The sequence below is a fragment of the Lissotriton vulgaris genome, chromosome 12 (assembly GCF_964263255.1).
Source record: "Lissotriton vulgaris chromosome 12, aLisVul1.2, whole genome shotgun sequence".
Classification (NCBI taxonomy): domain Eukaryota; kingdom Metazoa; phylum Chordata; class Amphibia; order Caudata; family Salamandridae; genus Lissotriton; species Lissotriton vulgaris.
In genome coordinates this window covers 307,786,223-307,811,031 of record NC_141700.1, presented here as the reverse complement: position 1 = coordinate 307,811,031, position 24,809 = coordinate 307,786,223, and positions in this window count along the sequence as shown.

Sequence of the window (24,809 nt, the reverse complement as noted above, 5' to 3'; positions counted from 1 at the left end):
CAGCTCCGTGGCGCTTACTGGAGATACCTGTTGGACTAGTTGCCCCGTAGGGGACCTCTGGATTGAACAGGAATTAATTCCCCAACTTAAAACGCACCTCAGGGCATGTTTGCACTCACATCACCTCAAGCCCGCCCCCTACCTTCACCACTGTGCTAACGCGCCCAGTAGAGTGTTCTAAGTTGGGGGATAAGGTCCCCTTGCATACTGGCGGTCCCTGGGTTCCAACTAGCCCACTGGAAACCTCCAGTATGCACCAGGAGGCTGCGTTGCTTAGACGTGTAATGAGGCCACGCCCCTTTTTACACCTCTCTGCAACCCAGCCCCAGGGCACGTTTGCAGAGGGGGAACTAATCCCCCTTGCATACTGGGGGTCCCTGGGGGCCAACTAGCCCACCAGGAATCTCCAGTATGCGCCAGGGGGCTGCATTGCAGAGAGGTGTAATGAGGCCACACCCTTTTTTACACCTCTCTGCAACGCAGCCCCGGGCACGTTTGCAGAGGGGAAACTAATTCTCCTTGCATACTGGGGGCCCATGGGGGCCAACTAGCCCACCTGGAACCTACAGTATGTGCCAGGGGGCTGAGCTGCTTTGCCCCGAGGGTGGTGGTCCCCGGGGCAGTGTGGGGGGATTGGGGTCCCCCAAACTTCTTTTTCACTATGCCCCCGGGATTTGGTCCCCCTGGGGGGTAATTTGAAAAAAGCAGACCAAGTTTTAAAACAAAAATTTGGGGGCCTTGGGGGTCCTTGTGGGACCACCTGAGCAGACCTAGGGGGTCAAGCTGCCCCTTTTTTGTGTTCTACACATTTGTTTTTCCGCTTTTTTGTGCCTCGGTCTACCGAGCACAAGATGGGTTCCAACACTTCCTGGTTTGGAGTGTTCATAGCTAATGAGCATGCAGCTCGTACTCGGAAAGGTACGTGTATGGTACTCGTATGGTACTCATACCCTGCGATTTTTGTAAAAAAAAAATGGGGGGTCCTTGGGGGTCCATGTGGGACCCTCTAAGCAGGCCTAGGGGGTCAGGGTGTTTCTACGCTGCCCCCTTTTTGCGTTCTACATGTTTGTTTTTCTGCTTTCTTGTGCCTCGGTCTACAGAGCACAAAATGGCTGCCAACACTTCCTGGTTTGGAGTGTTCACAGCCAATGAGCATGCAGCTCGTACTCGGAAAGGTACTCGTACCCCGTGATTTTTGTCCCCAAAAAATTGGGGGGGGGGGGCCTTGGGGGTCCTTGTGCAACCCCCTGAGCATACGGTACTCATATGGTACTCGCACCCCGCGATTTTTGTCAAAAGAAATTGGGGGGGCCTTGGGGGTCCTTGTGCTACCTCCAGAACATACGGTACTCATATGGTACTCATACCCTGCGATTTTTGTCCCAAAAAAATTGGGGGGGCCTTGGGGGTGCTTGTGGGACCCCCTGAGCAGGCCTAAGGGGTCAGGGTGTTTCTACCTGCCCCCTTTTTGCGTTCTACACGTTTTTTTTTCTGCTTTCTTGTGCCTCGGTCTACCAAGCACAAAATGGCTGCCAACACTTCCTGGTTTAGAGTGTTCACAGCCAATGAGCATGCAGCTCGTACTCGGAAAGGTACTCGTATGGTACTCGTACGGTACTCGTACCCCGCGATTTTTGTAAAAAAAATAATTGGGGGGCATTGGGGGTCCATGTGGGACCCCCTGAGCAGGCCTAAGGGGTCAGGGTGTTTCTACCTGCCCCCTTTTTGCGTTCTACACGTTTTTTTTTCTGCTTTCTTGTGCCTCGGTCTACCAAGCACAAAATGGCTGCCAACACTTCCTGGTTTAGAGTGTTCACAGCCAATAAGCATGCAGCTCGTACTCGGAAAGGTACTCGTATAGTACTCGTACGGTACTCGTACCCCGCGATTTTTGTAAAAAAAATAATTGGGGGGCATTGGGGGTCCATGTGGGATGCCCTGCGCAGGCCTAGGGGTTCAGAGTATTTCTACCCTGCCCCCTTTTTGCGTTCTACACATTTGTTTTTCTGCTTTCTTGTGCCTCGGTCTACCGAGCACGAGATGGCTACCAACACTTCCTGGTTTGGAGTGTTCACAGCCAATGACCATGCAACTCGTACTCGGAAAGGTACTCGTACGGTACTCATACGGTACTCGTACCCTGCAATTTTTGTCAAAAAAAAATTTGGGTGGGGGGCCTTGGGGGTCCTTGTGGGACTTCCTGAGCAGGCTTAGGGGGTCAGGGTGTTTCTACCCTACCCCCTTTTTGCATTCTACACGTTTGCTTTTCTGCTTTCTTGTTCCTCAGTCTACCGAGGCACAAGATGGCTGCCAACACTTTCTGGTTTGGAGTGTTGACAGACAGTTGACAGCCAATTAGCATTCAGCTCGTGCTCGGGAATGTACAGAGTACAGTAAGCTTACAGTAAGCTTTCCGTATGCACGTCTAAATATACTTATGATTTTTCTTTTGCTTTTCTTAGGAACTACTGAACGGATTTATACCATTTAACAAAAAGGCCCATCTGCAACAGAACTCTACCTTTTTGCCAAGTTTGGTGTAATTCCGTTCAGCCGTTCGGGCTGTAGCCCTGGCTAAAGGTCCTATGGAAAATTGCTTGGGGAAAACACGTTTTGGGACCCCCTTTTTCTCTGCCCCCGCTTCACGAATCACGCCTAAACTCTCAAGGAAGGAGCGGAGCAGGCCATCTTCTTGGAGAAATTAGCGAACATTCGCCCACTGGCGCCAAAGTTATTCCAAATAGAATGTTGCGGATTTCCTATGGAAACTAGGTTTTAACTATAACTACCTACTGGCAACCGCCAGTAGGTAATATATATATATATATATATATATATATATATATATATATATATATATATATATATATATATATATATATATATTACCTACTGGCGGTCACCAGTAGGTAGTTATTGTTAGGATTGTTTTCTATAGGAAATCCTCAACATTCTATTTGGAATAACTTTGGCCCTGGTTGAAGAATCTTAGCAAATTTCTCAAAGAAGATGGCTCGGTCCGCTGCGCTCCTTCCCTGAAAGTTTGGGGGGGATTGGTCAAGTGGGGGCTGAGATATAAGGGGGTCCCAAAACGTGTTTTCTCCATGTTATTTTCCGTAGGACCTTTAGACTCGGCTACAGGTCGAACGGCTGAATGGATTTATAAGAAATTTGGCAAAACTGTAGAGTCCGGTTCGCAGATTACGCTTTTTTTGGAATGGTGTAAATCTGTTCAGTAGTTGTTGAGAAAATTAAAGTTAAAGTCAATTATATATCGATAGGCGCGCACGCATGCGCGCACTCAAGCGGCTGCGCGTGAGCGGAATTTTTTTTGCTGCGTGACGTCTGTTAACGTTCGATTAGAAGGAAATCAGGAAGTTTTGTCCGCCATTTTGTCACTGCGAGTAAATATATTGTTAATTTCAAAGCGTTGAAAGATGGAAAGGGGAGAAGGTAGAGATTGTCTTTCTGTGTAGGTTTTCTCGGGGTGTGCAGTAAGGCCCTTAAACGCGAAAAGATATAATTTTTTTCCGAAAAATAATTACGGGGTGCGCACACCCGGTCGCGCACACCTATTTACAAGAGTGTGAAAATGGAGATAAATCAGAATTTTGAGTGCTTAGATATAAGGTGGCTCTGAAAAGAGCCCTTGTGTTAATTGAGTGTTTTCTGCATTTATAACTAAGTACAGATGCAGAGCCTGATGTTGCAGAGAAAGATTCTGTTTCCCTCATTCGTGAAATGAACACCGTCTCTCCTATAGACGTCTTGCATGTGGTATCGCAAGTTGTTGTGGTAAATAGAACCCATGCTATAATCTCTGAGGAATGCAGAAACAGATTTATTTACATGTCTCCTTGCTTTTTCAAATTGTACACAATGTTGATTGGACCAATTCCATTTCTGTCTTTGGCATATATTGGAATATACCAAGGCAGATCGAGGAAAAAGTGTCATCAATTGTCGAAAGGTGTCTTTTAGAAGCATTTCCAGACCTACCCCAGTGATTGTGCCTAGATCATTCCCACCACAGTGCAAAATTATAAGGTCTGGTTCTGGGAGATGCATAAAAGTTTTCACCAATGGAATCAATTGGTGACATTTCAATCCTCTTTTGGCAATCCATGTTATGTGTACATTTGGTAAGCTGAGGTTGCAAATTCGTCTGCTTACTGCATATTTTTCACTCCAGTGAATATAACTGTGTCCCATTAGCCAGACCTTCATTTTCAAGGGATTTGTAGTCGTCCTCCGATCGGTTCTGGAAGTGGAATGGTAGTTAGAAGTTGAAATTCTAAATAAAGAAAAAGGAAGAGGCTGGGTGTGGTTAAAAAAATAAAAATGATTGGTTGATTGTAATAAGTGGAGATTGAAGAGTACGTTGCATGTTAATGTTTATGTTAAACGAAAAGTACTATTGGGTGTGAAAAAAAAAGACATGTAACAGAGCTGTGGATTGGCAGGTGTTTCTGGAGGGAAAACAGTCTTCTTAGTTTGCTGTAGAACGTTGAGACATGAACTTTTGACCTGTGCCTTCAGCAAGGTGCAGAATGAGGTGTACCGATGGAAACAGCCAGAGATGGCAGTTGGTGATGGGGGACTCTCACGTGAGACTGAAAATATTGTGTAGGACAACCAATTGAAATGTTAGACGTCAAAATTATAGTGCGGTTTCTGGTCGCCGTTTGCACTGGTGGGGTGAGGGAGGTGGTCGAGTGAAATAAAATGAAAAGTTTTGACCATGAGGTTGTACAGAGATTTGTGTAGTAAATGTGTTTGTACATTGAGGTTGGAAACGGAGTATATAAATATCTCTCTCAGTCCTGCTGTTTGACTGCATCTTCATGTCCCTTCTGTTTTCAATCTCCGTTGCCCTGTGTTATCATATTGTCTGTGTGTGTCTGCGTTCAGTCCGGGCTGAGGAAGTTTGCTGTGGAGGCACACACAGATAGTCCTATCAAAGTAATTGGAACGTTTTCAAAAAAAGTGCTACTGAATGTTTTCTTTCACAATTACCGCTTGGTTGTTTTCTCAGAGCAGATGGTATGTCGTATTTCACTCTTTGGTGCCTCTGCATCTGACTCTGTTCTGTGGTGGCTGGCGGAGAACTGTTTGTTATTGTGGAGATGAAAGGGTGATAAGGAGAGAAATACGACATAGCGTCTGGCCTGTAGAAGCGTGGGAGCAGTGATTAACTCTGAGTGAAGCGGAACTGTGGCGGTGCTTGGTAACAGTAAAAAAAAATGTTTAACAGTGGTATAACTGTCTGTACGGTGCGCGACCTACTAAGAAAGAGTTCACTGGCCGTAATTGGCTTGCAGGTTCTAGTATCAGTAAGTGAGGTCGAGAAAAGAAAACATTCAGGACTTTATTTATGAAGGCCTTGCGCCACCGGTGCGTCACTTTTTCCCATTTTAAAAAATGAGGCACCGGCGGCGGAAGGTCTTCATAAATAAGGTCCTCAGTGACTACAGTTGAGGTTACGTGGAACCCATGAATAGTTTTTCAATATGAAATCATTTCAGTTGAGATTATGGATTAAAAGAGTAACCGTGAATATTTGAAATGTTTAATTAGAAATGTACTGTTTTAAAGGCAAATCATTATGTAATATGAGTACAGAAATTGCAAAAAACACATTAATTGGTATTGTCAGTAGTACATGGAATACAAACGCTATAGTTGAAGAAAAATGAATATAGTTCGAAAAAAACATTGTACACTCCCATAAGGAAGTATATCATATTTTAATAAATGGAAGAAGGTCTCTGGCCTTTCAGTTAGGGAACGATATATGAAAATGCAAGTGGCTATACATCATTACTTTATCAATCAGCTGTCTACATGCGAAGCACTATCAAGTTTGTGTTATGTCAGTGTGTGAGGGGAAAAAAAAGGCGCCAAAAGCGAGAAAATGGTGAGAGGTGCATGTATGTAATCTGTTGGATGCTGCGCAAATCACTATTGAGGAGAACTACTGTATTGAGATATCTTTTGAAGGTTGCAGTATTGCATTTGAAATACAGCACAAGTAATAATGGAAATATTGTTGAAAGAACATATTTTTCTGTAAAGTATTTTAAAAACATAATTTTATAGGAAATTAGAGGAGTAGAGGCGTGTGAGGCGGAAATAAGCAGTTGAGATGCGAAATGGCGTTTACAGTTATAAAAAACTTGTTTAAAATTTACACATTAATTAGGGCACATGTAGCATATATTAGCGAGTTTTGCATCGAGTACGTTTGAAATAACATAAGATAAGATATGCAATAGAATTGTTGAGATTAGACTGTAAAAAAATAAAGTTGAAAATCGAGTAGCTGAAGAAACAAATGTAGTCCACATTAAAGAATAAAATGTAACCAGCACGAAATCATAATGTCCACTGTTAGTAAAGCCAATAGGTCTGTTCTTCAAAAGAAAATATGGAAAAGAACGTGAAGAATATAGGGAAGCAAAAGGAAATGAGGACGTCAATGGCTTGTATAAGAGTTATTGAAGCATTGTTTAGGCAAAATAGGTAGCTTCTGCTTCTAACAGGAAATCCCTTTTATCATTTGAAAGTATGTCAGCTATCCAATGGAAAAGAGTAAAGCAATACTCATGATCTGTTAAAATCGGAACCTCTTTTATTATCAGAGGGCAGCTCGGTGGGTTTTCGATGTAGTTCTCTGTTAGGAAAGAGTTAACCGTCCATTGTGTAGGCAAAATAGGCAGCAAGTGCCTCTAACAAGAAATCACTGTTATTATCTGAAAACATGTCAGCCATCCAATTGAGAAGAGGAAAGGAGCATTCGTGATCTGTCATTATTGGAGCGTCTTTTACCATGAGTGGGCAGCTCGGTGGGTTTTCGATGTAGCTCTCTGTTAGGAAATCTTGCGCCGCTGCGAATATATTCCAATGACCCAGAACTCCTTGTATCGCTGCAAAGCCATAAACCCTCCGTTGTAACAAAGCTGTTCATGATCAAGTAACGGATTCATAAGGTGATTGTAATTCGCTTCAGGAGGTACCAAATTGCAGAAACATAAATCCAGGGCCCACGTGAAATCACAGCTCAGGCAATGAAATACAGGCTGCACACAGGTGAAATACGAATATCGAAATGATAATCGATATGAAGTATTCAAAGTTGAGAGTGCTAAGGTGCCGTAGTACAGAAGCATTCTCTGTCGAAATAGTTCTAAGTGGTCCGGCTCGTTTGCGAAGGCAGGAGGGACATCCATTTTGAATTTACCAAGATGGTAAAGGAAACGGCGCAGCACTGCCGGTTGTATAGCAACTCCACAGAATTAGGTCGCCGCCTATGCAGTAGAGAGGAGCAGAATGACTTGATAAATTTTCTAGGAGTCTAGTCACTTAAATATTGCTTAGTAGTTATCAAAAAAGTAGCCTGACCTTGAAGTGGAGGATGCGTTAACAAATAAGGGAGTCATTTGAGCAAGTTGTAAAGCAAGGTCAATTTTTTTTAACATCAATGCTGTTTTCTGTGAATGTTAGCTAAGTGAAAGATATGTGTGTGAGCAGATGCTACGTTCAGTTTTAAATGTGACAATGGAGCTCTTGTTCATGTCTTCCGATTCAAGGTCGGTATTCGCTGCCAAATGCAAATATCAAGAAACGCATGCGTGGGGTAGATAGTCTGCATTCTTAAAGGAAAGCAAATGGAGGGTTATTTTTACCGCGTTAGCATTGTCGTTTAAAAAGTTACAGTGATTTTCATTATATGTTAAGAAAGTATCACTGATGAAGACTGAAAATAAATCCTTATAAATAACAGGGACTGGTGTATTTTAGAAAAGGTGTGTAACATTACATGAATTGTAAATAAAAAAATAATGTAATTGAAAGTGTATGGTTTGAAAATGAAATGTAGAGGTTTATAGTTCACGTTTTGAAAGCGGTTCTAGAGGGTCAGATGCATGATAGATTTATAAAAAATAGAACATGTTTTTCAATAGTATTATGGAAAAAATATGTGTCTTTATGTACTATTTAGATTATCTGCCTGTTGCCTATTCTTTGAGTTTTAGTAATCCTGTGTCTTATAAGTTTTCCAGGGGCGGTTTGAGGTTCATGGTGGGCTTGGGCAGGGAGGGTAGGTTGGGGGCTTGTTATAGGGGGTCCGGGTGGGGTGGAGTGTGGAGTTTAGTGAAGAGTGAAGGGGGTGGGGGGGTTAGGGTGTTTGGTATTGGAGCAGAGTCAGAGGACGCCAAATTTCTGTTATGGGGTGCCACGGAAATATGTATCCATTCTCAGAGGTTTATTATATTAAGGATATATATTAACATGGTGGCTCTTGTGGTTTTGTGGTTCTGTGCATGTGTATAATGCTGGGCCTGTAGTTTTTGTCTATGGACCTCATTACGACACAGGGGAGCCACGTTGCACAGTTGGAGATCAGAGACTTAGGAAATAAAACTTTATAATTGTAAGGGCTCTAAGCGATACAAATCGCCCGTTCTCGGTGTAAAAAATATCACCCCTATTGGTGGTGTTTTCTACGGTGTTAGTGCTAAAAGGAGAATAGTAACATATATGTGAAAGAAAATTCTGTAACAGGCTCAGCATTTCACATTATCGCGTGAAAACAAAAGTTGTTCTCACATAGCAATAAGTCTCTTATAATTAAGGGATGGAGTGTATCTAGTGCTATTTACTACACTGCTATGTGAACGATGTCGAATGTTTCATAAGAGGAGGCTTTAAAAGTTTTTCGATAAACTGGTTTTCCAGGGAAGTGGGTGGAGTGTTCCGTGTAAATTGCAGAATAGAAACTAGTAAGAACCAATTGGAAGTGTTGTTCTAAAGTCACATGACTTCACATGCGTGTCTCGCTGCCTCTACGCGATATGTGGGTGCGCGCACCCGGTCGCGCACTAAAAGAAAGCGGCGAGAAAATATCAGCTAATATGCTCTTGGAGCTCGTTTTGGTACAAAGAGTTAGTTCTGAAAAGAACTTTTTTTTTTTTTTGTTTTGGAAACAAGTGTTATGATGCTTTTGATTTCTTAAAGTTGCTACGACATTTTTCAGTATGTCATACTATCCAAATAAAGTGAAGAAATTTAACTTTTCTTGGAGCATTTATGACTCTCAATTTTGTGTTTAATTAGAATAAAGCTTTGCTCTCCGTATACAAGAAGTTTTCCACAGTTCTTGCATTTCATGTGGACGTTCACCAGATATGGTTTCAAGTCCATCTCAGCACTCGATGGAGATACAGGTCGTTCTGCAGAAGATGTGCTGGTCACTTCTGATGGTAATAGCGTGGCCTCCGTTTTTCTTGTCAAAGGTGGTCGCTCATTTCCTTCAGATTCGGAAGATGAATGCGGAACGGTAGCCATTGCAGCAAAGTCTTCGGGAAGATGTTCGACGTTGTTCTCTCTTGAGAGTAGAAAAGAAAGTGATGGAAGTGGGTGGAGTGCTGCGTGTAAATTCCAGAATAGAAACTACCAACAACCAATTGCAAGTGTTGTTTTCAAGTCACATGACTTCACATGCGAGTCTCAGGTCCTGTACGCGATAGGTGGGTGCGCGCACCCGGTCGCGCACTAAAAGAAAGCGGCGAAAAAACATCTCATAATATGCTCTTGGAGCACGTTTTGGTAGAAAGAGTTAGTTCTGAAAAGAACTTTTTTTTTTTTTTTTTTTTGGGAAACAAGTGTTATGATGCTTTCGATTTCTTAAAGTTGCTACGTCATTTTTCAGTATGTAATACTATGGAAATGAAATGAAGAAATTTATCTTTTCTTGGGGCATTTGTGACTTTCAATTTTCAGTTTAATAAGAACGAGGCTCTTCTCTCCATACAAAAGAATTTCTCCACAATCGTTGCATTTCATATGCACCTTTGCAAGATATGGTCTCAAGTCCATCTCAGCACTCGATGGAGATACAGGTCGTCCACCAGAAGATGTGCTGGCCACCTCTGATGGTAATAGCATGGCCAGGGCTCTTGTCGATGCTTTTGCATAATGCTCAGGGTGCCTTTGTTTAACATGCCGCTGCATGGTATGTATAGAAAAGGAATATTTTCTATTTGGATTTCCCCTTGAGAGCTCCGAATTGCATATTGTGCAGGTTACTTTTGGCGCATTCACTTTCTTTTGATCTTCAGGATAAGTGAAAAATTGCCAAATTGCCTTTTTTCTTCTTAACGGTGGTCGCTCATTTCCTTCAGATTCTGAAGATGAATGCGGAAGGGCAGCCATTTCAGCAAAGTTTTCCGGAAGATGCTTGACGTTGTTGTCTCTTGAGACTAGAAAAGATTGTGAGAAAAGTGGGTGGAGTGCTTCGTGTAACTTCCAGAACAGAAACTACTAAGAACCAATTGGAAGTCTTGTTTTCAAGTCACATGACTTTACATGCGTTTCCCAGGACGTGTAGGTGGTGACACTATCTAGTTACGAACGTGATTTGGAAATAGCGATGTTCTTTAGTGAAGTTTAAAAACGTGAAAAGAAGTGAATTCAAACACATACGGATTTCACACATTTTTAGAGCTCGATTTAAGTATACAATTAATAAATTATAAAACCTTTTATATTTTTTAAAAAAATTATTAAGGTGTGTACAGCCAGTCACGCACGAAGGATTAAAAAAAATTCGGCTCCATTTAATTAAAAGGTTTATATGACAAAAAAAAAGCCTAGGTTCAGTGTCTTAACGTACTATAAGTTCTTTCATTGGTCTATGAAGAAATTCATTAGGTTTAAATTGGAAAGCTTTCATGAAATAAATAGGTGGGTGCGTGCACTCGGTTGTGCACGTAAGATTGGTATGTCGATATTTATTTGAGGTATATCTTTCATACTTAGGAACTAGCATTCAAAAAACCTATGAAATTCACTGAAAAAACCATAGGTTTTACACACGTTATAGTTAGGAAATAACATTTGAAAAACCTATGAAATTCACTGAAAAAACCCTAGGTTTTACACACGTTATAGTTATAGTTAGAAAGTAGCATTTAAAAAACCTATGAAATTCACTGTAAAAACCATAGGTTTGACACATGTTATAGTGCTTGAACACTATTGTGCCATAGCCAACAAGAACGAAAAATACCCTGTGGCAAGACATTTTGCTGAAATACATTCTTCCAACCCAGCTGAAATGAGCTTCCATATATTGGAACAAATTGAGAGAAGTCCCCGGGGGGGAGACAGGACCCTGAAATTGAGACAAAAGGAGTCTAAATATGTTATTGAATTCCAAACCAAGACGCCGGGGGGCCTCAACCAGGATGAGAAGCTAGCAGTTCATCTTAAAGTATAGCAATTTACTTTGTGTTAGCTTCTCTCTCATGTTATCTGAAACATTATGCCTCTTCCTTCGACTAGTATGCACTGTTTATTTATTTAAGATGTTTTTAGTGAGATTTTCAAACTTGTTGAGCACTGAATTTTGGCATTTCATGTCTTCTTTACAGATTTGGTTCCACAAAGAACTCGACAGCAATTAACTTTTTTCACTCGTCCTGCCATACAATGGACATTCACTTTTGGGAGCACTTTATTTCTTCTCTTCACTTGACATCTAGGCAGTTTCCGACAAGGTAGGCCCCATTATTGGGGGCAACCACACACCTTGGACTTGGTACTTTGAAATTTCCCCTTTGGAAAGTTCCCTCATGTGTGTTGTGGTATTTGACCGTTACAACTTGATGTAATATGTGACATCATCAGCAGTGGATTGCGGGCGCGCGAGTTATAGTGAGTCCAACTTACTATAACGTGGGATTTTCAATGGTTTTGTATGAGGAAAATGTCCAGCTAACTATAACTGGTGTGAAACCTATGGTTTTTTCAGTGAATTTCAAATGTTTTTTAAATGCTAATTCCTAACTATAACGCGTTTTAAAGTAAATAATAATGCAAGATATTCAGTGGCATACTCATAAAAGTACTAATTTTCATTTTTAATAACCAAAATTCACCTTTAAACGCATTTCCGAAAATCTAACAAAAAGTCATTCAGGCGCGTCGCGGAAGCGCCCCTGGAAGCGCCTACGTACCTGCCACGTAAGCGCCCCTGGAAGCGCCTACGTACGTGTTGCGAAAGCGCCCGCGTAAACGCTCCGGAGCGCGTAGCGTAAGCGTGTCAAGTCATGTGACCTTAAAATAACACTTTTCATTGGATGTTAACAGTTTTTTTACAACTAATGAAAACCCCACCCATTTCTTTCACTACCTCTTTCACTTTGGAGAGAACAAGACCTATTCCGTTCTTCTCTTCAATTCTTTGCAAAGAATGGCTGCAAGACCACCAAGCAGCAGTGATGACTCTGATGAGTTTCTCCAGGAAGTACCTCCTCAGCCAAAAGTGAAGCAGCACTTCATCTGGAAGTTTTTTAGCATTCAAGAAGGGGAGAAGAAGGTAGATGCTTCGAAATTGGAATGTAAGATCTGCCTTGTGGTGACCCCAGGAAAAAATTCAGCTTTGGGAACTCCACAATGATCAGGCATGTACAAAGAAGGCACCCTCAGAACTATGCCCGGGAGAGTGTCAGGGACCTGGCACGGAATGCACCTGGAGATGGCGCCTCGACTTCCACCGGCGGAGCAACATCATCGGGGAGAGGAAGAGCAGTCGAGCTGATACCAAACATTCAGCCTGATTATACTAACATTACCATTAGGTGTAAGCAGTGTGACGAACTGCTTTGTTATGGAGAGCAGAGTATCCGACTAATTGTTCGAAAAAGAGAAGAACATCGCTGCCCTCCCCAGCCCAAATCTTTCCCCTTTTTTTTGCTCCTGTTGAGCAGTTTGGCATTAACTAGTTTTTTTTTGTTCTGAAAAAAAAAAAATTTTAAACGTTCGGAAAAAGTAAAAAAAAAAAAAAAAGAAAAAGAAAAAAAACAGTTTTTTGTAGAACTACCTCCAATTCTCCAAAAAGAGCTATATTCTTTATATATTGTAAAGGAGTGAGTGAAGTGGTGTGCTCAGGGTGCGCGTACCGGCGAGCGTACATGGGAACGCACCCAGCGCTTACCCCGCGAACATTGCAAAAAAAATAAACTTTTTTTTTGCCCTTCAGGGTCCTTCTAGGCCCCCCTCAGAAAACCTAGGGGGTCAGGGGGTATGTACCCTGCCCCCTTTTAATCATTTCCCCCTTTTTATTTTCACCTTTTGTGTCTCGATCCTACCGAGACACAAGATGGCGTACTCTCTGGACTGTTTATAATGTCGACAGCCAATCAGCTTTCCACTCGCGCACTCCAGTAGCGCGCTGGGTGCGCTCCCCGGTACGCGTTCCGGTGAGCGCTCGGAGCGCGCCTATAGATATATATGTGTTTTTGAAGTTAATTTAAAAAAAAAACACGGGAGCAAATTTCACCAAATATAGGAAAGGCACATCTGCGTACCAGTCCCTACAATTTTGCAAAGTTTGGCGTAATTCTGTTCAGCGGTCCAGGCTGTAGCCTTGTCAATTCGCCCTATGGAAATTAACATGGGTAAAACACGTTTTGCGACCCCCCCTTTTTTCTCCGCCCCCACTTCTCGAATCCCCCCGAAACTTTCAGGGAAGGAGCGGAGCAGAGCTGGTCTAAATTTTGGAAAATTACACGCAAATTCCTAAACCAGCGCTAAAGTTATTCCCAATAGAATGTTGCGGATTTCCTATGGTAGCTAGGTCCTAACTATAACTACCTACTGGCGACCGCCAGTAGGTAATATATATATATACATATATTTCATTCACCAAAATCATCTGGAAGTCCAGAGCTTCAAATGTGGCGGTCCAGGTTACTGGATGATTTCATTAGTAATGTCATCTGTGATGTCATCAGTAATGTCACTGACCATGTCATGAGTGATGTAATATGTGATGTTATCAACAGTACATTGCGGGCCGAATTTCTCTGGTTTTGTACGAGTGAAATGTCGAACTAACTATAACGTCCCTGAAACCTGTGTTTTTTTCAGTGAATTTCTATGGTTAGTTAAATGCTAATTTCTAACTACAACGTCCCCAAAACCTATGGTTTCTTCAGTGATTTTCAATTTTTTTTAAATGATCATTTCTAACTATAACGTCCCTGAAACCTATGTTTTTTTCAGGGAATTTCTAAGTTTTTTAAATGCTAATTTCTAACTATAAAGTCTCTAAAACCTATGTTTTTTCAGTGAATTTCAAAGCTTTTTTAAATGCTAATTTCCAACTATAAAGTCCCTGAAACCAAGGTTTTTTTCAGTGAATTTCAAAGGTTTTTTTAAATGCTAATTTCTAACTATGCGTACAGAGGAAGGACATTTGCAGAGGAAGAAAGGTGCAGAAAGAAGCAAGAGAAATGCAGAAAGAGGCAACAGAAGTGCAGAAAGATGATGAAAAGTGCAGAAAGAAGCAAGAGATATGCAGAAAGAACCAACAGAGGTGCAGAAAGAGGCCTTGTTGCAAAGTCATCCTTTGCCCCCAACATTTTGCTGACTGGTACTGGTGGTAACTGATTCTCACTACCCAGGCCCGGACCCAGTGCTATGCTGAAAGATACTTAGAATACAGTGAAAACAACTGCATATATTAGGGTACACTATGGGTTGGGGTACTCCTGTGATTGGCATCACCTCTTCTGTAAGGTCCTAGTACATAATAGGGCAGGGGGATTAAAACAACCTCTAGCTCAGAGGTGAAGAAAGAGGCAAGAAAAGTGCAGAAAGAGGCAAGAGAGGTACAGAAAGAGGGAGGAGGAGTGCAGAAAGAAGGAATAGAAGTGCAGAAAGAGGCAAGAGAATTGCTGAAAGAAGCAACAGAGCTGAAGAACGAAACAAGAGAAGTGCAAATGAGGCAAGTAAGGTGCAGAAAGAAGCTAGAGCAGGGCAGAAAGACCAACGTAGGTGTAAAAGAGGTAAGAGGGGTACAGAAAAAGGTAAAAGAGGTGCACAAAGAGGCAAGAGAGGTACAGAAAGATGCAGGAGGATGCAGAAAGAAGGAATAGAAGTACAGAAAGAAGTAACAGAAAGAGGAAAAAACGGTGCAGAAAGAGGCAAGAGAGGTACAGAAACTGGCAGGAAAGGTTCAAAAAGACAAAACAGGGGTGCAGAAAGAGGCAAGAATGGTACAGAAGGAGAAAAGTGGGGTGCAGAAAGAGGCAGGAGGGTTGCGGGAAGAAGAAAGAGCAGTGCAGAAAGAAGCAACAGAGGTGCACAAAGAGGCAAGAGAACTGCAGAATGAACCAACAGAGTTGCAAAAAGAGGCAAGAGGTGTGCAGAAAGATATAGGAAAGGTGCACAAAAAGGCAAGCGAGGTAAGGAAAGAAGCAGAAGGGGTGCAGAAAGAAGGAAGAGAAGTGCTCAAAGAGTCAAGAGTATTGCTGAAAGAAGCAACAAAGGTGTGGAAAGAAGCAAGAGAAGTGCAGAAAGAATCAAAATAGGTGCTGAAAGAGGCGCAAAGGGTGCATACAGAGCAAGAGAAGTGCAAAAAGAGGCAATAGAAGTTCAAAAAGAAGCAAGAGGAGGACAGAAAGAAGGAAGAGAAGTGCAGAAAGAGGCAAGAGAATTGCTGAAAGAAGCAAGAGCAGTGCAGAAAGAACCAAAAGAGGTGCTGAAAGAGGCACGAAGGGTGAAGACAGAGCAAGATAAGTGCGGAAAGAGGCAAGAGAGGCACAGAAAAAGGCAAGAGAGGTACAGAAATAGACAGCAAAAGTGCAGAAACGGGGAACAGGATGCAGATAGAGGCAAGAGTGGTACAGAAAGAGAAAGGAGGGATGTTGAAAGAGGCAAGAGATCTGCAGAAAAAAAGCAACAGAAGTGCTGAAAGAGGCAAGTGAGGTACATAAAAGGGCAAGAGAGGTGCAGAAAGAAAAGAGGGGTGAAGAAAGAGGCAAGAGATCTGCAGAAAAAAGCAAAAGAGATGCTAAAAAAGGCAACTGAGGTGCAGAAAGAGGCAAGAGATCTCCAGAAAGAAGCAACAGAGGTGCTGAAAGAAGCAAGTGAGGTGCAGAAAGAAGCAATATAGATGCAGAAAGAGGTAATAGAAGTTCAGAAAACGAAACAGAGGTGCAGAAAGAAGCAAGAGATCTGCAGAAAGAAGCAACAGAGGTGCTGAAAGAAGCAAGTGAGGTACAGAAAGAAGCAATAGAGATGCAGAAATAGGCAATAGAAGTGCAGAAAAAGAAACAGGGGTGCAGAAAGAGGCAAGAGGGGTGCAGAAAGAGGAGAGGGGAAAGCAGAAAGAAACAACAGGGGTGCTCAAAGAGGAAAGAGGCAAGTGCAGTGCAGAAAGAGCCATGAGAAGTGCAGAGCGAAGCAATAGAGGTGCAGAAGGAGGCATGAGGGGTGCAGAAAGAATCAAGAGAAGTGTATAAAGAAGCTACAGAGGTGCTGAAAGAGGCAAGAAGGGTGCAGAAAAGGCAGGAAAAGAGCAGAACTAAGCAAGAGAGGTACAGAAAGAGGCAAGAAGTGGTGCTGAAAGAGGGAAGAGTGGTGTGGAAAAAGAGGCAAGAGAGTTGCACAATGAGGGAAGAGGGGTGCAGAAAGAGGCAGGAGGGGTACAGAAAGAAGCAACAGTGGTACCATAAAAGGCAAGAGAGGTGCAGAAAAAAGCAAGTGAACAGGAGAAAGAGACCACAGAGGTGCAGATAAACGCAAGAGATGGTCAGAAACAAGAAAGAAAGAGAAGTACAGACAGAGGCAAGAGAATTGCTGAAAGAAGCAACAGAGTTTTAGAAAGAATCCAGACAAGTGAGGTGCAGAAAGAAATGAGAGCAGTGCAGAAAGAACCAAGAGATGACAAAAAGAGGCAGGAGGGGTGCAGAAAGAGGTAGGAGAGGTGCACAAAGGGCAAGAGAGGTCCAAAAAAGGCAAGAGAGGCACAGAAAGACGGAAGAGAAGTGCAGAAAGAGGCAAGAGAATTGTTGAAAGAAGCAAAAGAGGTGTATAAAGAAGCAAGAGAAGTGCAGAAAGAACCAACAGAGGTGCTGAAAGAGGCAAGAGGGGTGTAGAAAAAGGTGCGATAGATGCACAAAGAGGCAAGAGAGGTACAGAAAGAGGCAGGGGGATGCAGAAAGAAGGAAGAGAGGTGCAGAAAGAGGCAATAGAAGTGCAGAAAGCAGCATCAATTGTGCAGAAAGAGGCAAGAGGGGTTCAGTAAGAGAACATAGAAGTGCAGAAAAAAGCAAAATGGGTGTTCAAAAAGGCAAGAGGGGTGCAGAAAGAGGCAAGAGCAGTGCAGAAAGAACCAAGAGAAGTGCAGAAAGAAGCAACAGAGGTGGAGAGGGAGGCACAAGGAGTGCATAAAGAAGGAAGAGAAGTGCAGAAAGAAGCAACAAAGGTATGGAAAGAGATACGAAAGGGTGCAGAAGGAGGCAAGAGAATTGCCGAAAGAAACAACAGAGGTACAAAAAGAGGCAAGAGTGGTGCAGAAAGAGGGAAGAGCGGTGTAGAAAGAGGCTAGACAGTTGCACAAAGAGGGAAGATGGGTGCAGAAAGAGACAAGAGGGGTCAGAAACAGACAAGAGAAGTGCAGAACGAGGCAAGAGCATTGCTGAAAGAAGCAATAGAGCATTAGAATGAAGCAAAAAAGTGCAGAAAGAGGCAATTGTGGTGCAGAAACAGGCAAGAAAGGTACAGAAAGAGGAAAGACGAGTGCAGAAAGAGACAACAGGGGTGCAGAAAGAAGCAAGATAGATGCAGAAAGAAGCATGGAAAGTGCAGAAGGAGGCAAGAGAACTGTAGAAAGAGGAAAGAGAGTTGATAAACAGACAAGTGAGGTGCAGAAAGAGGCAAGATGTCTGCAGAAAAAAGCAACAGATGTGCTGAAAGAGGCATGTCAGCTGCAGAAAGAAGTAGCAGAGGTGCCGAAAGAGGCTAGAGGGATGCAGAAGAGGAGAGAGAAGTACAGAAAGAAGTAAAGGAGGTGCTCAAAGAAGCAAGATGGATGCAGAAAGAGGCAAGAGCAGTATTGAAAGAACCAAGAGAAGTACAGAAAGAAGCAACAGAGGTGCAGATGGAGGCACAAGGAGTGCAGAAAGAAGGAAAAGAAGTACAGAAAGAAGCAACAGATGTGCTGAAAGAGGCACAAATCATGCAGAAAGAGGCAAGAGAAGTGCAGAAAGAAGCAACAAAGGCACAAAAAGAGGCAAGAGTGGTACGGAAAGAGGGAAGAGAGGTGTAGAAAGAGGCTAGAGAGTTGCACAAAGAGGGAACACTGTTACACAAAGAGGGAAGACGGGTGCAGAAACAAGCAAGAGAACTGTAGAAAGAGACAAGGGAAGTTCTGAAAGAAGCAACAGAGGTGTAGAAAGAAGCAAGAAAAGTGCAGAAAGAGGCAGGTGAGATGCAGAAATAGGCAAGAATGGTACCGAAAGAAAGAAGACAAGTGCAGAAAGACACAAAAGGGTTACAGAAAGAAGCAAGACAGATGAAGAAAGAAGCATGGAAAGTGCCGAATGAAGCAACAGCGGTGTACAAAGAGGCAAGAGAAGTGCAGAAAGAAGCAAGTAAGGTGCAGAAAGAGGCAAGAGATGTGCAGAAAGAGGCAAGAGAGGTACAGAAACAGGCAAGAAAAGTGCAGAAAGAGGCAAGTGAAAAGCAGAAACAGGCAAGAAATGTACAGAAAGAGGGAAGACAAGTGAAGAAAGAGAAAACTGTGGTGCAGAAAGAAGCAAGATATGTGCAGAAATAAGCATGGAATGTGCAGAATTAAGCAACAGGGGTGCAGAAAGAGGCAAGAGAAGTGCAGAAAGAAGCAACAGAGGTGCATAAAGAGGCACGGGAACTGCAGAAAGTGGCAAGAGAGTTTCAGAAACAGGCAAAAGTGGTACAGAAAGAAGGAGCAGAGGTGTAGACAGAGGCCGGAGGGGTGCATAAAGAGGTAAAAGAGGGGCAGAAATTTGCAAGAGGGTTGCAGAAATTTGCAAGAGAGGTCCGCTCACACAACTTCAACATCGTCTCCTATTCTGATGACACTCAACTGATCCTCTCACTCACCAAAAACCCAGCCACCGCCAAAACCAACCTCCATGAAGGAATGAAGGCCGTCGCCAGCTGAATGCAGGCCAGCCGCCTGAAACTCTACTAGGACACAACAGAGGGCCTCATCCTCCGATCCACCCCCGCCTCCTGGGACAACTCTTGGAGGCCAGCCTCCCTGGGAGCTGCACCAAAACTCACCAAGCAACCACGCAACCTGGGGTTCATCCTAGACTCATCGCTCTCAATGACCCAGCAAGTCAACGCTGTCTTCTCTTCATGCTTCAACACCCTCCGCATGCTCCATAAGATCTACATATGGATCCCCACCGGAACCAGAAGGTGGGTAACACGGGCTCTCGTCAGCAGCAGCCTGGACTACGGCAATGCCCTCTATGCAGGAACCACGGCCAAACTCCAAAAGAGACTCCAATGCATACAGAACGCCTCTGCACACCTCATCCTCAACATACCCCACCATACCCACATCTCTGCCCACCTGAAAGACCTGCACAGGCTCCCAGTCAACAAGAGGATCACCTTCAAGTTCCTCACCCACGCCCATAAAGTACTCCACAACGCCGGACCAGCACACCTCAACACCTTCTGAACCCTCAACCGCCAGCTTCACTCTGCCAACCTCACCACCACCCCACATATCCTCTGGACCTCCACTGATGGCAGATCCTTCTCCTACCTTCCAGCAAAGACATAGAACACCCTCCCCACACAGCTGCAACAGACCCAGGACCTGCTGACCTTTGGGAGACTTCTCAAGACCTGGATGTTCAAGCAGTAGCTGCACCCCCCTCCCAGCGCCTTGAGACCATACAAATTCCTGGTTGATTGACTAAGAGAGAAGCAAGAGGAGTGCAAAAGAACCAACAGAGCTGCAAAAAGAGGCAAGTGAAGTGCAAAAGGATGCAAGAGAACTGCAGAAAGAGGCAAAAGAGTTGATGAAACAGGCAAACAGGGTGCAGAAATAGGGAACATGTGGGCAGTCTGAGGCAAGAGAGGTGCAGAAAGAAGGATGAGGGGTGCAGAAAATGGCAATAGGGATGCACAAATTTGGAACAGAGGTGCAGGAAGAAGCCGGAGCAGTGCAGAAGGAACAGACAGAGGTGCAGAAAGAAGCAAGAGGGGTACACAAAGTGTCAACTGAAGTGCACAATGAAGCCAAAGAGGCGCAGAAAGAACCAACAGAGGTAGAAAAAGAGGCAAGAGGGTTGCAGAAAGGGGTAAGAGATCAATCAATCAATCAAACATTGTACTTATAAAGCCGCTACTTACCCGTGAGGGTCTCAAGGCTCTGGGAGGGTGCTGCTACTGCTCGAAGAGCCAGGTCTAGAGGAGTCTTCTGAAGGTGAGCAGGTCTTGGGTCTGTCCTAGATGGGTAGGGAGGGTGTTCCAAGTTTTGGCAGCGAGGAAGGAGAAGGATCTTCTGCCGGAGGTCGTTCGTTGGAAGCGGGGGACGGAGGTGACGGCGAGGCTGGTGGAGCGGAGCTGGCGGGCGGGGGTTTAGAAGCTGAGTCTGCTGTTGGCGTAGGCTGGTCCAGTGTTGTGGAGTGCTTTGTGAGCATGGGTGAGCATCTTGAAGGTGATCCTGTTGTTGACAGGGAGCCAGTGCAGGTTTCTCAGGTTGGGGGGTGATGTAGTGGAGTAGTAGTGGAGAAGTGTGGCTCACGGTGTAGAGCAGGCAGACCCGGAAGCTGAGGTCAGACCCGGGACCAGGGTTCAATTCCCGACGCGGCAGGGTCTTGAGCTCAAATGTCCACGGACTCGATAATTCTCGCTTCGGTGCCTGCTCTAATCATGAGTTCTCACTCTGCAACTCTGGGCATTAAGCTTGCTTAATCTCCACAACGGCCCCCCTGCGGCGGGATGCCTGGCTTTCACCTTGGGGATGCCCTGTAGGGGCTATCTCACAGGGAAAAGCCAGGACGGGTTCCCAATGCAAGCGCCGGGAAACCTCCGGGTAGCTGTGCGCTCAATAAATGCAATAATAATAATAATAATAATGTGGCTGTGGCGGGGGACGTTGAGGATCAGTCAGGCGGAGGCGTTTTGGATACGTTGCAGTCGTCGCAGGTGTTTGGCCGGGATTCCTCCATAGAGTGCGTTGCCGTAGTCCAACCTGCTGCTGACGAGGGCCTGTGTTACCGTTCTTCTTGTCTCAGTGGGGATTCACTTGTAGATCCTGCGGAGCATGCGGAGGGTGTTGTAGCAGGAGGAGGAGATAGCTTTGACCTGTTTCGATATGGAGAGGGAGGAGTCGAGGATGATTCCTAGGTTGCATGCATAGTCGTTGGGTGTTGGTGCTGTTCCCAGTGTGGTCGGCCACCAGGAGTCATCCCAGGCTGAGGGGGTGGATCCGGGGATGAGGACCTCCTGTCTTGTCTGAGTTCAACTTCAGTCGGCTGCCTCTCATCCATTTGGCGACGGCCTTCATTCCCTCATGGAGGTTGGTTTTGGTGGTGTGCGGGTTCTTGGTGAGGGAGAGGATGAGCTGGGTGTCGTTGGTGTAGGAATTGATGTTGAGGTCGTGCTGGCGGGCGACAAGAGAGAGGGGGGCCATGTAGACGTTCAACAGCGTTGGGCTGAGGGATGAGCCATGGGGAGATACGCAGAAAGAGGCAAGAGGGGTGCAGAAAAAGGCAGGAGGGGCACGGAAAGAGGAAGAGAACTGAAGAAAGAAGCAACAGAGGTGCTGAAGGAGGCACGAAGGGTCCAGAAAGAGACAAGACAGGTGAAGAAAGAAAGTACAGAAATGCTGAAAGAGGCAAAAAAGGTGCAGAAAGATGTAAGAGGGGTAAAAAAAAGGCAAGAGAGGTACATAAAGAGGGGAGAAGGGTATTAAAAGAGGGGTACAGAAAGAAGCAAATGAGGTGCAGAAAGAGGCAACAAACATGCAGAAAGAGGAAAGAGAAGTGCAGAAAGATTTACAGAAAGAGGCAAGATAAGTGCAAAAAAGAAAGAAATGTGCAGAAAGAAGCAACAGAAATGTAAAAAGAGGCAAGAGAGGGGCAGAAGGAAGCAAGAGTGGCTTGCACACCATTAGTACCAATTTAACACCCACATTTAGCAATAAGTAACAGGTGACCATTCTAGGTCTTCAAAGGACCTTCTACCATGCTGTAACACTTGTCGCTGCATTCTTGGTAACATGTGAGCTGTTTGAGCTTGAAACAAGGTGGTTTTTGTTCAAATCTGCATATTAGGGAGCAGATGATGAATTATCTGGCTAAAGCAGAAAATGTATAATTGTGCAAGAGTCGGCGCAGCCAAACAGTCACATAATTCCAGTGGCTCTGCTCATACCTCTGTCTAGGTCCACACGTGCTCCTCTGTGATTCCTTCTTTTTTTGGCTCACTGAGTTCATAGTTGAGCTTCTATGGAAACAAGGAAGACTAAAGCTGATGTTACCACTCCACAACAGAGACTACCATACCACATAATTACTCTCCATAACACTTAATCCCACTCTACATAATTCCTGTACACTAAATACCATTTCACTGCAAAACATACCACATAATTCCACTCCACACAACGTACATCCACTCCACTCCTAAAACTTTAGTAAAACACTTTTGCATTAACAACACCAATATCTCTAATTCTCGCAAATGCGAAACCTATTACATTGCAAACACTTTTTTAACCAGTAGTCTCATTTGCAGAGTGGTGGAGTTACAGGAGGTACCAGGTGGGCTTCTTGGCCCCCAAAGTCTCTCAAGAGTAAATTGGACTTCATCCCTATCCCATAGTCTGCCAGGAGGCGCATTTGCAGAGTGGTGGAGAAAGGGTGGCATGGCCTCCTAAGACATCTTAGCAATCCCACTATGTGGGACTTACTGGATGTAACAAGAGGGGTAGTTGGTCCCCAAGGACATCCCTGGGGTCCAACAACTCCTCCTATTACCTCCAGTAAGTCCCACACAGCAGAGTTGCTAGGTTCTCAAAGCAGGCCACGCCCCTTTGCCCCTTTTGCCCACCACTCTGCAAGCGTGCTCCCTGGAGCGCTCTTGGATGGGTATTTAAGTCCCGTTCTCTGCTGTGGTCCTTTAGGGACCAACTAGCCTAACTCCTACCTCTAGTAAGCCCCAAACAGTGGGATTGCTGAGAGGTGGACAAAAGCCCCTCCCCCTCCCCACCACTCTGCTAACGCGCCTCCTGGCGCATTCTAATTTGGGGTATTAAGTCCCCTTCATTCCTGAGGGTCCCTAGGGGCCAACTAGCCCACCAGGTACCTTCAGTAAGCGCCACACACCTGGATTGCAAAGAGTGATCCAAAACCACGCCCCCTTTTTACACAACTCTGCAAACAAGGCTCCCGGTGCACTGCTACTCGGAGGATGAAGTCCATTTGTGTCCTGAGGTACTCAGGACACAAGAGGACCTCATCGCCCCATAAGCAGTGCGCAAGAGGCGCGTTTGCAGAGTGGTGTAAAAAGGGGCATGGCCTCAGACCACTTCTCTGCAATCAAGCTGTGTGGTGCTTACTGGAGGTACCTGGTGGGCTAGTTGGCCCCCAGGGACTCCCAATATTCAAGGGGGCTTTATTCCCCAACTCAGAACGCGCCAGGGGGCGCGTTTGCAGAGTGGTGCAGGAAGGGGACAGGGCCTCCTGCGAGATGCTGGCTTTTTTTATATATTTTTTTAGAAGGGCGCTGTGTGACCCCTCTTCTTTTAGTATTTTGCGGCCCTGGGGACCCCATCACCCATGGCCTAACTCTTTAAAAAAAAGAAAAAAACTGGAAGGAGGCTGTGTGGCTCCCCACCCAAGGCCCCCTGGGCATGGCCTCCTGTTTTTTATATATATTTATTGGGAATGGGGCCCCTCTTCCCTGGTCCACTTTTGGCCCGGGGCTCCATCCCCCGGGGCATGGCCTCTTAAAAAATATATATTTATAGGGATGGGGCCGTATGTCCCCCCTTCCCTGGGCCACTATTGGCCACAGGGACCCCATCCGCCAGTGCTTTGCCATTTTATATGTTTTTTTAATGAGGGGGGCTACGCGGCTCCCCTACCCAGGCTTATTTCAACCCGGGGACCCCATCCCTCGGGACCTGGCCATTTTTTTTAAATAAAGGGAGTAGGCTGCATGGACCCCTCCTGGGTCATTCTGGCCACGTGGACCCCATCCCCCGACGCCTGGCCTTATGTTGGGGACTGTGGTCAGAGCCCCAATGCTCCTAAAGTCCCAGCTAGCTCCTCGCCTCTTGCAGTTCTGCTTTGTTTCGATGAATCGAGAACTGGTTTTCTGCTCTCGTTCCAATGAAGCAAAGCAGAGTTTGCTATGGCAGCCTCCTATAGCAAACAGCAATGTCCCAGGGGTGGGCATCCCAGGACATTACATGAGCCAACCCTGGGGGTGGCGGTCCCAAGGGCCATTGAGGCCTCCAGGAGGGGGGTCGCGTGCCCCACTCCCTACATTTTCAAAGCCTAGTGGAGGTGGTGATCCCCGGGGCCCCGCTAGTGACCACTGCATTTAAATTAGTGTATGCCCCAGGGGGGAGGTGGTCTCCAGGGCAGTGTATGGGAGTAGGAGCACCCCCACACTTTTTTTATAATAATTTAAGCCCTGGGGGCGTGGTGTCCCGGGGCTTGGGGGGCCCACGAGGCCCCCCAGCCAATAAAAATCAATGGCCCGGGGAGGTGTCAGTCCCCTGGGCTGTGTGGGGGCAGGAGCCCCCCACACATTAACATACAAGCCCCAGGGATGTGGTGGTGGTGCCTTTTTCTGTCCCTGGGGGTCCTTGGTGGGCCCCCTGAGCAGGTCTAGGGGGTCAGGGTGTTCCTATCCTGCCACATTTTCTTGTTTTTCGTATTTTTTATACTCTTTTCTTGTGATTCGGTTACCGAGCCACAAGATGGCTGCCAACACTT